This window comes from Stegastes partitus, unplaced genomic scaffold, assembly GCF_000690725.1.
Source record: "Stegastes partitus isolate 25-593 unplaced genomic scaffold, Stegastes_partitus-1.0.2 Scaffold53, whole genome shotgun sequence".
Lineage (NCBI taxonomy): Eukaryota > Metazoa > Chordata > Actinopteri > Pomacentridae > Stegastes > Stegastes partitus.
Window position 1 is genome coordinate 989,622 of NW_007577784.1, and position 11,905 is coordinate 1,001,526.

Here is an 11,905-nt window from a genome sequence, read left to right on the forward strand (position 1 = left end):
GCAAAATACCAGCACAAAAATAATTAACAGACAGTGAAAAACAATGACATCCAGAGTGGAAAACACAGCCTGCAGCCCAGCGCCAAACAATGATAGTGGAAGACAGGCGAAGCTTATTTTTGTTGTTGCTGCCACAGGATATAAAAATACCAAATCCAGAAAGATCTGAAAGGCGGGTGGTGGTGGTGTCGGGGGGAGGTTGTGGCAATGAATGTCAAAAATGTTGGGTATTATTTTTGTTGATGCAACACTGGATGCAAAAATTGCAAAGTGCACTCTCTTGAGAGGAAGGAAGAAAAAAAAAAAAAGCAAACAAGTTCTTTTGGAAGTTACCGTCACTTGCGGGATCATCGCAAACATGTAGACACACATTCCCCACGCAATCGCTCAGCCATGACTCCCACACGAATCTCACCACCACCCACCCACGCACACACACATTCCCCCGGCTGTAATCATATCTAGTGATAAGGACAGCTTCCCCCAGCGGTTGCTGGCTCTCTGGGCTCCGACCACAGCGACTTACAATGGCCCTGTATTCTAAAGGCTGCACTGATTACACACACAAGGAGCTGCATTACACCCTGCTAATTCAATTTCCTCCCCTCTGGGTCAACCTTTGTGTGTGTGTTTGTGTGTGTGTGTGCGTCTGAGTGCATGTGGAGGAACTGATTAAGCAGTTGTTGAGGAGTACAAGCTGCTCGCACACAAACCGACTGTAATGATGTGCGCAGGGTTTACGGGGTCGTCGATCGATACCGCGTTGGTTCGTGCACCTAATTCTGCATTTCAAACGACGTGCAGCCCGAGCTGTTCTGTTCTGCCGGAGTTCTAAAACACTCACTTGCGTCTATGAGCAATTATTTGGTGCAGCAGCGTGTTTCAGTCATGACGACAGATGTAGAGTCATTCAAGGGTTGTTCTCAACAACATCCCACTGGGTCTCTTCCTCCCCTCTGCTGGGAAAACGCTGCTTTTCACCAGTAGTTGTACAAACACAGCAGGAGAAAACAGGTGGATAAAGATGCAGAGGATCTTATTTCACAACAATATGCATGGAGGACCTGATGAACTACGTGGCCATAAACCAGAATAAAATTAAAGGCTCCATATTGTGCCCCTTTTCAGCAAAGCAATGAAAGTCCCCCTTTCAGATTTCCAGCTCAGAATAGCACGAAGCTCTTTCATTTCACAATGACTGTCTAACTTCTGTTTTTAGATCTGTTCTAAACGTTCAGTTTCAGTGTCTGTTTTAATACCGTTAAGCTGCTGCTGTCCCCGCCCTCCTCAGGAAGAAGACTCTCTCTGCATCAGTGATCGAACGCGTGAAACGGTTGACCACGCGGGAACTCAGAGACATGAATAAGTGTGTCAGACCGGGACGTTCTGTCGCTTCCAGCTTCCTCTACGAGCGATGATTTTACATAAAAATATCACAGCACTCTCAGTGCGGCTGTTATTTTTAACTCATGCGTATCCTGGGTTTTTCAGACAATGTTGCGGTTATAAAAAATTAGCATTTTATTGGTGCAGAGTGCAACATGCATAGAAAAATATGTAAATAAGAAAAGCTTTATTGGGGACGCAGCAGGATTAAAATGCAGCACGTGTGAGCTCAGAGAACAGGAGAGAAAAAAAAGCAAAAAAGATAAAAAAACAAAAATTATACAATTCCATTCAGCAGATGGTTTTATCCAAAGCAACGTACATCTGAGAGCGGATGCAACACAAGCAAGAATCTAGTCAGATGCACCACCAGTAACAGTGTGAGTGTCCAGAGTGCAGAATATCGTGCCGCATAGAAAACCTGAAGCAACCAATTAGAGAGCAGCTTAATTTCATCTGCTCACCAAAAGCTGAGGGACAAACTTTATGCACACAGCAAGTTTTCCTAAATAAAGTACACCTATGCCCACAGGAGATGGGATGCACACAGTGATCTCCTAAATCAAAATAACGCAGCCATTTACCACATGATGCGTGAAACACAGCACGTTTTCACTGACAGCAACATTGTACATTCAAAAACCGATGTCGCTCAACTATGGTGGCTGTTTTGTGCCGCTAGCGATAAACAATGCAGCTGAAAGTGTCTAAATATTCAGAAAACACCACTAGAATAGAATAAAATAGAATAGAATAGAATAGAATAGAATAGAATAGAATAGAATAGAATAGAATGCCTTTATTGTCACTATACACATGTACAATGAGATTAAGAGCAGCTCCTTCAGTGCAGTATAGAATAAAGAACAAACTTAAGAGCAAAAAATAAAATAGAAGTGATTTAAATATAAAATAAGATAAGCTATACATACAGTATAAGTTATATGTACAGTATGAATAACTACATTACAGGTTAATCTGCACTTCCTTATTCGAGGAAATGATGACATTTCACTTCAGCGGAAAAAGCTTTCACTGCCGTAAAACTGAAACCTCTAATGTGACAAGTTAAGTATAGACAGCATATAGTAGACATACGAGCCTGAAATGAAAATCAACCGACAGATTTTTATTTTTTTTTTGCATCAACACTCTTAATTTATAGCTCCACAGTCCGGTTGTAAAAGCGCTAAACGCTAATTAAAGCTGAGCCTCATTTTGGAGGTTTGGAGGTCTCAGTGGAGGTTTTTCTTACAAGCTGCAAAGAAAATGATGTGTGATGAGTCAAAATGGCTAAAAGGAGGGTGGGGATGCAGAATGCAGCGCTACATCGGTTTTATATGATGAGAATCAGTTGTTGGTCTGACTTTGTCATGAAAAATCGTAATGGTCTTTGGCCTCTTGTGTTCCCCTCCCAGGTTTCTTAAACTAGGGGCAGGGGCCTAAAATAGGTTGCAGGCCTGTTTCTGGCAGGTCCCACCACAGCACACAAGCTAGAAATATGTAATCCTGAGTCCCCACAGTGAGACGGGGATGCAATACGTTAATAAAAAAAAAAAAAAGAATCCTTGCTTTAATTTGAAGCAAGAGGTCAGATCTGTTCCTCTGATTCCTGATGTAGCGACTGGCTCGCTGCAGGTTGTTTATCAGACTCGTTCAACACATCTGAGTCTCATTTTGGCCAAATAAAACAATGCTGTGCGTCACTGTCAAATGCATGGCAAACATAAGGAGTGTGTGTGTGTGCTTGTGTGTGCACATACAAAGAAAGTGTGTGTCCAAAAGCAGAGAATGTGTTTGTCATTAAAATGACTGAATACAAGGGCGAGGTCCCTCTGGAGGGGTGGGTAGCTACATATCTGCACTATACACACACACACACACACACACAATGTAGAGCTGCACTTTTAGCTCACGCTACTTTCCAGTCCTTCAAGCCGATGTTGCCTCATCTACCTTCGGCTACGTCACTGTCGGGAATCGAACCAGCAAACCCCTCGGACGTCTGCGCGACCTCAACGAACCGCAGACACATAAATCTTTGCTCTAACCTCGCACTCGCACAAACCGTCACACACCTTTCTTCTGTCGTTCCCTCTGACTAAACTCCTGTTCACACTCTGTCACTCACTCGCACACGCATGGAAAGACGTCTCCAGATGTGGGTGTGATGCTTGTACACAGTTGATTAGCGAGAGAGCGAGCGAGGAGAGCAGCGTTGTGTGTATCAAACCTCCCCTCCTCTGTTTTGGTTACCAGCCTCGTCTGCTAAGCTTCACTAATCAGTCCTGCTGCCGAGAGAAGAAACACGAGGCCGAGGCCTGAACGCCCAGAACCGTTCGCACACAGCGGAGCAGCTTGTCAGTCACAGTGTTCACCTCAAACCACAACATCGCAATGATTATTCGTAGCCATAGATGATCTGCTGTTTATTATACAGGAGGGCTTCACAAAAATCAAACCAGATACAGTAAGAATTTTGCACCGAGCAGGTACAGATATATGTCGGCCATCGTCACGTAGTATTGCCATTGCAGGAGAAAACCGTATTCTTACACATGCTGCTAAAAATGTTCCAGGAAAGACATTAAATCTGATTTGGCACACTGATGAAAAACTGGGACAAGAGCGACAAAATGAGTCGAGGTCAGGGTTTAATTTCGAAAGAAATTTCTAATTTTATTAAATGAGAGCACACGGACGCTTCAAGTTTTGTCTCGTCTCGTCTGCTTTCATTTGTAGCCCGCTAGCTGTTCAGCTCACACACACACACACACACACAAAACATGTTTACATATGAATAATAAAAACTTGGAATAAACCACTGATTTTTTTGGCGAGTGTAATACAGTAAGTGCTCCCTCACAGGCTAAATTAGATCAAAAGTGGAGTTTTGTGGTGTAACTTCTAGCGAGGAGCCCACACAGAATTATCATGGGTGGGAATTTCACTGATCACAGAGGTTACGGACTGCGACCTGTCCAGGATGTCCAGGGCCCCTCGCAATCCTCCAGAGAGTGAAGCTATGTATAGAAAACGGCAGTCTGGAGTTTCCAATGATTCCTATAACATTGACTTTTCTATGGTGGAATCAGTAAAGCACATGTCTTTGTCACTGCATTTTGGTTCTTTTATAGATTTAATATTGATCTTTTGGAAATATGTCAAAATCTGCTGGGTCAAAAATATACATACAGCAATGCTAATATTTGATTAAACGTTCCTTGTTTGTTTTTACCTCAACTTGGCACTTGCGGTACCCATCTACAAGATTATCGCAACTATCTTGTATCTTTAATCACTCTTCATCACAATCCATAGATTCTTGATTCTGGCCTAATTTAACTAATTCTTTATCACTTCTGATGTGTGGTTGGGCTCATTGTCCTGCTGAAACAACCAACTGTGTCCAAGGTCATCCTTCTGACTGGTGATTTTAGGTTTTCCTGAAGCATGGGGAGCTAATCCTCCTTCTTCATTATTACGTTTACTTTGTGTAAAGCACCACTAAAACAGCCCCCAGAACATGATACTGCCACCACCATGCTTGCCAGTAGGTATTGTGCTCTTGGGGTTAAGGGCCTTACTTTCTCTCCTCCAAACAGATTTCTGGTCATTGTGGTAAATTCGCTCAACTTTGTTCCATCTGACCACAAAATTTTCCTCCAGACGAGACGGCCTTTTCTTTGTCCACGTCATCAGCAGCTTCTAATTCATTGCAGACCTGCTTTTTGGTGATTCGTGGTTGACTCTTGACCATCCTGGACAATTAGTCTCTCAACAAAAAGTAATAGGTTGTGTTTTGTTCCTGATTGTAGCTGTACCATGCAATTTTATACTTAATTGTTTGCACAGATGATGTTGGGATGTATAGCTGCTTTGAAAAGGCTCTGATTTGGTCAAGTCCACGATTTGCTTTTTCACAACTTTGCTGCACGGTGGTTCGTTGGTTAGCATCGTCGCCTCACAGCAAGAATCTTCCTGCGTGGAGTCTCCATGTTCTCCCCGTGCAGCGTGGGTTCTCTCCGGGTTCTCCAGCTTCCTCCCACACAGTCCAAAACCATGTTGAGGTTAATTGGTGATTCTAAATTGTCCGTAGGTGTGAATGTGAGTGTGCTTGGTTGTCTGTCTCTAAGTGTAGCCCTGTGATAGACTGGTTACCTGTCCAGGGTGTCCCCTGCCTTCACCCTAAGTCAGCTGGGATAGACTCCAGCCCCCCACCACCCTAGTGAGGCTTAAGCAGTGTAAAGATAATAAATGAATGGACATCTTTGTTGGACTCCTTAAATCTTCCCACTGCAGCATTTGGGGCAGAATCAAACTAGTGCAACAAATGGGTCCTATTTAATTTGGCTCAGAGGAGTCAGCAGCTGTAGTCAATCGTAATCATTCACAAGAAGTTACCACTTGGAACATTTAATTAATGCTGCTTTCTACAAGTTGCTGTATGTATATTTTTGACCCAGCAGTTTTTGCCATATTTCCAGAAGACCTATAATTAATCTATTAAAGAACCAAAATGTGTGCCAAACGGGTTTCAGTGATTCCATCATAAAAAATGTGGAGTTACAGGAGTTATTGAAAACTTAAGACTGCTGTGAGATACATGATCTTTACAAGTGTATGACTGAAGTCATAAAGAAAAACAAATCCGTGTTTGTTTGCAGTCAAAAATATGGAAGTGACAAATAAGCTGCTGTGGTAATGATAAAATAAGTTTGGGCAACTAAAATCATTGGTTAGGATAAAAGAACACTACAATGATTGAATGATGTAATAATGTGGGCGACTTTAGGCTGCATAAAAGTGAAAGTCTAGAAAGAAAGGAAAGGAAAGGAACGGAAAGGAAAGGAAAGGAAAGGAAAGGAAAGGAAAGGAAAGGAAATGAGCTCAAAGAAAAGGAGGAGCAGGAGGAGAAAGGAGGGGATAAGATGGGGTCCAGACCCCTGATCCCAGCAGCTGCTGTTTTGTAGGTCAGCATTACATCAGTAGGTTTATGGAAAAGGCTGAGAATCACTTCTCTACTTGACCTACTTAAAGAATGTTAGTGTTAGATGACATACAATACTCCCTGGCTTCCCAGCACTCACTCACTCACTTCCTACCCAATGCAAAGCAACACACATTGTTTTGTCATCTTGTTTTATTAGCAGTTGCTGAAAGACCGCATAATTTAGGAAGCAAGGCCTTGAAATGTTTTTGAATAACTTAAGTCCTGCCTGAAAAACGTTGGCAAGGTGAAGTGTTTTGAATATCAAACTTTTTTTTCATCAGTTTTACGTCCATGTTTATTGTACTAGTATTTTTTAACTCTACAAAGCGCTTGCCAACTGGGGTTTTGGAACAATATCTGCACAGTACATTATGGTTGTTATTAGTAAGGAACGGAAAGTAATGTCCGGGACATCGTGCAGTCATTCATAAAAATAATATTTCCCAGGCTTATTTGTCTTCTTCAGCAAAGGGCTAGCACAAAAACTGAGCCCACGCTTCTCGCCTTTTATCAAACGTGTAACAGAGCTGTTGCAGCCTCCAGTGTCAGAGTGTACGCTCGTCAATATCATGGTCGATTTAACATGCCAGCTGTCTTTTTGGAAAGAATTATGGTTTTGACTTCTTATTAAAAAAAAAACAGCGTCAAACCCAAAGGAGTCAGAACAGTTCGACTTAAAAACTCAAATATGTTGCGCAAGAATTTATAGGTCTGTTTGAATTTATGGCATCCATATGTTGGGGGATTTAACGGTGAATGGATGTGGCGAGGACTCCGTGTGTGTGAGCGTGTCATGCAGAGGTTAAGTGGTGCAGTTCTGGCCTCTCAGGCAGCCGCCTTCCAACACGGGTCACGTCTTTTTTCTTCAGCGCTAGCGAACCACACTGGACTCACTCACATTTACACACAGCTCTGAACTTATAGCACAAATGAGATCATCTGAGATTTTCAAGAATCTTAGCTGCTGCACTGACAGTAAAAGTTTGACTGACACGGTGAGGTATAAATCACAGCATATGCCCGAATCCCCCACGGGTGCCGTAACTGTGGCAACAAAGCTGCCATCATACACTTCTAATGAGGTGTATCCAGCATTTAATTCCTAATGACATCACGAAGAGAGCGCTGTCTCTCAGGAAACCTTGCCGGTTTTCGTAAATACCAGTTCAGATGTGCCACATAAAAAGACCAGCGTGCAATACTTTGAATTAAAGTCCCGTTACAGCTTTTGTAGCAGTTAGCATCACGGTGTTTGATGACCGATCTAATAGGAAACAGAAGCAGCCTCGTCATTAGGAGTGTGCAACCTGCTTCGACAGTCATATTTCATCGTGTTTAACAGCTCGCTGTTGTGGCCTAACCTGAATGTAAATAAACCCTGGTTTCACCCAAACATCAGTGTGTACATGACGCTGCCAGTGATGTATACAAGCTTCGTACAACCGCCGAAGACAGTTCATTCTGTCCAGATCATTAAAACTGTTTAGAGCACTCATAGAGGGATAAACCGGAGTCGGAAATCACTGGATCAACGTGTTTCTTTCAATATTCTCGGTACAGAAATGAAGAATGGGTGTGGAAAAACAGGAAACTCATAATTCAGCTGTGCCTGTGTAAATAAGCAAACAGCACATATCACCATAATGTCAACAACAATGTCCTATTTAGGCCGTCCAACAGCTGACTGATAACTCACTGTTTACAAACCGTAGTGTCAAACAGCTGCATACGGACAAACTGAGGCGCGCGTATTTTAAGATTTACTGTTCAATAGCATGTGTGCATGACGTGCACATTTAATATAGTCTGTTAAAATGACACGTGGGTAATAAAACAGCTCTGCGGCTACGGTGACAGCACCTGATGGTGATTTAAATAGAAACAGACGATAATGATCAGACTTGAATAAAGCTGTGTTGTGGTTTTAGAACTTGTAACACCTAAGAAGGAGAACTGCACCATTAGTGGCACTACAGTTATTTAGTGTTACCTCAATAAAATTAAATGATTTACAAGAAGCTGATTAAAGAAAACAGAAATACAGTAGTCACAATGAAAGTCATCTATTCAGACTAGACGAGTAAACGTATTGAAGTTTTTTTGTTACGCTACAGTCCTGTACCATGGCAGTCCATCAACAGAGCAGTCTTATTCAAATAAATGAGGCGGCTGCTTCTGAAGCGATGCTGCTGTCAGTCATGATCATGGCTTTAGTGTATTTTGGGCTCCAAATACTCAGTTTCTACACATCTGGCAATGAAACTAAACAGCAGTTTTCAGACCCATGTTGCCCGTTAATACCGTATCAAACATGTTTAAACTTCATGTCCAAAATTTGTAACTCTGATCTATATTTGGAGTATCAAGTACCCAAGTTAAGGTAGCTCCGATGGACTCCATCCATCCAGCCCTCGTTGCTAGGCAATATTATCAAACGCAAATGTCAGACATCAAAGGGAAGATTCTCAGAAGAGAGAAGGTCTGCAAAATCTGTCTTTGTGTGTCTGTCTGTACCACATCCATCCATCCCTTTTCTTCCATTTAACTTGGGTTGTGTCATGGTGGCAGAAGGTTAAGCGGGTATTCCAGATGTCCATCTACCCAGTAACATTTTCCAGTTCTTGCTTGGGGATCCCATGGCACTCCCAGGCCATATGAGATATGTAATCTCTCCAGTGAGTTATGTTCTATCCTGGGGTCTCTCAGTTGGATATGTTCAAAGGTAGGCATCCAAGAGGGATCTTAATCAGATGCCCAAACCACCCAAGCTGGCTCCTTGTGAAGAAGCAACTCTACTCTGAGGGATCTCTGAGCTCCTCACCCTATCTCTAAGGTTGACATTTCCAAAGCTCCAATCCATGGGTTCATTCTTTCAGTCACTACCCAGAGCTCATTACCATAGGTCAGGGTTAGATTGTAGATGGAGAGCGTTATCTTTCTTTATCGTTCAGCTCCCTCTTAATCACAACAATCCAGTACCAAACTTGCATTACAGCTGGCGCTTCACTAATCCGTCTGTCCATCTCATGCTCCATTTTCCCGTCACTCCTGAACAAGATCTCAAGGTACGAGGGAAGGTCAAAAAGTTCATAGAACAAGGGATATGTTTCAGCAGCAGACTATGCATTGTACTATTATTTTTTAATATAGTCCAGCTTTACCTCAGTGCACCTAGCCCTCTGTTCCTTCAAACTGTCTACACCTTTAAAATAGAAGTCTTCAGTATGGTCCTCAAACCATGCCTCTGTGGCAGCCATCATCAGGAAACCTGGTTCCATGCAAATGTGATTTCAAATATCTAAACTAGTGCAATCACTGGGTACCAGATCTGGACTATAGGGTGGCGGCAGGACTATTATCACTGTATACCTCAGCCAGCCTTTTGTAAGGAACTTTATTACTGCCCTAAATTCAATATTGTGGTTTTCCATCATTGCCTGATGGTCATCAACTTCTGTCTCTAAGGATCACACAAATATGTTGCAACAAGTAAACTCAGTATGTTTGAACTAGTGAGAAGTTGCATTGTCTAGATATGTTAAGAAATTTTAAGTTGCTTGGCCGAATACCCCGTTCTACAAACTTTTTGACCTCCCCTGGTACTTAAACTACTTCACTTGGGATAGCAACTCACGCCCAACTTCAAGGAAGAAATCCACCAGTTTCCAGCAGAAAACCATGGCCTCAGAATCGGCTGCAAACCACCCAAGTCGCAACATCATCTGTAAACAGCACAGACACAACTCTGAGCTTTCTACCTCAGACACCCTTCTCATCCCAGCTGCACCTTGAGATCCCTTCAATGAATGCTGCAAACAGGATCAGACAAAAGAGGCAACCCCAGCGAGTACAACACCCACTGCAAACCTGTTTCGACTTTGTGCTAAGAATACAAACACAGCTCTCACTTTGGTTGTACGTACAAGGATGGCTTGGAGCAAGGGTTGCCCATGAGACGTGGATGTAGGTCTTCCCCAAGTCCACAAAGCACATGTGGACTGAATGGTCAAACTCCCATGACCCCCTCAGCAACTCTACAAAGAACAAGAGTTGGTCCATTGTTCCACAGCCACAGTAACAAAACTGTCTGTTGACTGCAAGCTGGAGGGCTTTAGCTCTCACACCATAGCAGTTGTTGTCCGAAAACTGTGTTTTTAAAAGTACGTCTTGCTTTCTTTTATATTCGTAAGCCAAAAAACAATAGGAACAAACATTTTTTAAAAAAATTCTTGTGTCAGTGTAGCTTCAGTCTGGAAGCAAATTTCCTTTATTAGACTGTTCACTGTTCATGACTGATATGAACTCCGTCCAAACCACAGCCGTCTTTCAGAGATGTAATATCCCTGTTATATATTTAGCACTTATTTGCACACTGCCAAATCTCCACTTGACATTCATGATGGAGCCAGATGCGGCTGATAGATTTGCGATATCCGAATGCAGAACCCCGAGGATGTGGAGATGGAAGGACGGAGGAAGGAGGTGAAGAGGGAACACAATGGATCTGGGAGAAAGGGAAGACGGAGGCTCTCTCAGGGGGAAACAGGAGGGGGATTTTTCTTCCACCTCTCCATCTCCTATCCTCTTATTCACATCTCACCCTCACTCTTTCTGTCCCTCCGCCTTCGTTGAGAGTGTAGCTTTTCCTATCTATAACTCAAACACACACACACACACACATATATGTACACAGATGAGGTTTTGTCTGGAGGAGGCTGCAATGTGAGTAAGAGCAACAGCTGCAGGGATTAGAGACAAGGGAGGGAAAAGGAAGCGGGAGTGTGTGTGTTTGTGTGTGTAGGTGTGTAGGGGCTAGAAGAGTGAAAATGCTGTAAAGCGAGGTGTCTGTGAATTAAAGTGCGTGTGTGAAGACAGAAAGACGAGTTGTGGGTGAGAAAGACAAATGTGCCAAGTAATAAAAAGAAAGAACAAATCTTTCAGATTGTTTAAATGTGTTTTCTTGCATTTGTTGCATGTGCAGATTCAAACATGCAGATGATGAGAACGCCGCAAACTCTGGACATAACACGGCTATATGTTATCGTGCCTCAGTGGTGGGCCTGTGGTTTAAACACCGTGGGTGGAAGGTGCATGTATGTGAAAGAGCGCGTACTTTGTTGTTGGAAACACCTGTAATTTCACTCAACCAGGAGTCAATGCAACGTAAGTGTCGAGACACAATCGGCTCTGGTCTGCAGCAGCTCACTTCTCTCTGCAGGAGTTTGTTTTCTTTAGTTTGTCAGCAGAATGTCTGAAAAACTCGGGAGGGATTTGGACAGAGAACAGTGGGGATTTCGCCAAAAATCACTGCTAAATATCTGGATCTGGGATTTCTGCCAGGAGACAATTATGTGTTTTTAATCATAACAATGGGACAAAGGGAGATAACGGCTTCATTTTAAATGTTCACTAAAGAGGCCTACATGCTTCACAAATATGATGATAAGAGTGTTTTTTTGTTTAGTTTTGTTGTTGTTTGTTGTTTGATGTGACTATAAACTGGAGGTCTGTTTGCTTGATCATTTT